Source organism: Ptiloglossa arizonensis, unplaced genomic scaffold (assembly GCF_051014685.1).
Source record: "Ptiloglossa arizonensis isolate GNS036 unplaced genomic scaffold, iyPtiAriz1_principal scaffold0027, whole genome shotgun sequence".
In the NCBI taxonomy this organism is placed as follows: Eukaryota; Metazoa; Arthropoda; class Insecta; order Hymenoptera; family Colletidae; genus Ptiloglossa; species Ptiloglossa arizonensis.
This window is the reverse complement of record NW_027478397.1, coordinates 397,897-400,144: the sequence shown is the minus strand read 5'-3', so window position 1 is coordinate 400,144 and position 2,248 is coordinate 397,897.

The following is a 2,248-nucleotide window of genomic DNA, read 5'->3' as shown; positions in this document are numbered from 1 at the left end:
ATAATGGCTTAAAATATCATTTCGTTAAAATATTCTTTGTTCACGAAGGAATTTTTCGTTGAGATCCAACTGATATTCTCAATGTTACAGGTATCGATGATCGATTCACAAGTGTTCATCACGATAATTTTTCTATTTAGAAAAGCGATTAATTGAATTGTGACACTTTTAAGTAAAAAATGCAACTTCTGCACGTATTGTGTAAATTATAAGAATTAAATAAATGTTAAATTAATGTACCAAATAGACAATTACTACTTTCTATGCATTAAATATTTACGAAACACGTTTTCACTTCGAATCTCGATCAAAATCAATTTCCATAAGTTACTTAATCATTTGTAATGCATAGATAAGATGTACATTGTTCGATTAATATTGGGAGCACGCGAAAAAGTTAATAATAATCGCATATAGGAAGAAACATTCACAGAAACCGTTCGCCTTCGCAGATTTTGCAATATCTTGATGTTTATTTATCATAATTATTAATAACCGTCGTAGGACCGTAGTTTGAACAATTATTAACTATTTCCTAGTATAAATAATGGCTCAAAATATCATTTCGTTGAAATATTCTTTGTTCGCGAAGGAATTTTTCGCTGAGATCCAACTGACATTTTCAAGGCTACAGGTATCGATTGTCGATTCACAAGTCTTCATCGCGGTGATTTTTCTATCTAAAAAAGCGATTAATTGAATTTCGGCACTTTTATGTAAAAAATACGACTTCTACGCGTATTGTGTAAATTATAAGAATTAAACAAATGTTAAATTAATGTATTTAATGAACAATTGTTACTTTCCATGCTTTAAAACTTTACGAAACACGTTTTAACATCGAGTCTCGATCAAAATCAATTTCTATAAGTTTCTTAATTAATTGCAATACATAAATAAGATGCACATTGTTCGATCAATATTGGAAACATGCATAAATGTTAGTAACAATCGCGGAAATGAACAAACATTCACCGAAACCGTTCGCCTTCGAAGATTTCGATTAGATCGAACAAAGACAATGGAAGAAACGGTAAGTCACCTTGGGAAGGGTATATAAGGAGCCCCCGGTTGTTTAAAATTTCATTGTTCCCGAAGCCTCCGAGGTGGACGCATCTCTACGTTTTAGGTTTATGGAAGGGGGACCCCTCACCATGGTAACTGGTACTGGCCGCCGGTAAGCGGTGGTCAGTACTGGCGACCACTCTCTCAATCCTTTCTTTTTTTTTCTAACTGTTTCTTTGTCTAATTCATTTCATTTGTACTCTGATTTTAATTTCTACTTGTTTTGACATGTTTATTTTTTTCCACTAACCAAATTCATTTCTATTTTCTATTATGCCATGACTTTAGGTTTCTCTTAGATACATTCTCTTAGATGTATCGGAAAACGAAGAACGAAGAAGGAAGAGGACTGATGTATTGCATCCTCCGCGGGACTGTTAATTCTAAGTATAGACTAAGTTAGTTTTAAGGTTACCATGTACGAGTATCTGTGATATGCCGAGCAATTATCCAATCTTTAACTTCTTTTTGCTCGCTTGCTCCTATCTCAGTCCGGCCACCTCTGCTTGTTGCATAAGCAAGTGACCGGCCGTGGAGGTGGACCGAACGCTCGAACGCTGTCTCTTCTGGTGCGTCCGCTTTGAGAGAGAATATGCTGCGAACACAGGGGCAGGTGTTCGCACCGGTCCCTGCGGAAGTCCTTGTGCCACAAGACCCTCTCTTTGTCATCCTACGTGAGTCAGGTCCACGCTTTGCGTGGTTCCTGACGCGGAGTTGGGAGAAACGGGGCACTCTATATGAGTGGACGGCGTCGTGCATTTCCTCTTTAATTGGGCCCACTGAGGGGAAACGGGACCGACCTAGTAGGAGCAACTCCACGGTTCGTGTCGCGTATTTCCCAATTTCGCCTAATTTTTCCAGAATGTAATTGCTCGGCAGAATTAAACGAGGAGATCAAAGGAACATTGATTCCGTCCATCTCTGCAGTTAGAATAAGTTAGTTTTAAGGCTGTGATCTGCCAAGCAATTATCCAATCTTTAGCTTAATTTTGCTCGCTTCCTCGTTCCTCGGTCCGGTCACCACTGCTTCTTATACAAGCAAGTGGCCGGCCGTGTAAGTAGTCCGAACGGTCTATCGCCGTCTCTTCCGGTGTGTCCGCTTCCAGAGGGGGCATGTTGCGACCACAGGAGCAGGCATTTTTGCCGGTCCCTGCGAAAGTCTCCAAAATAAGACCCTCTCGTC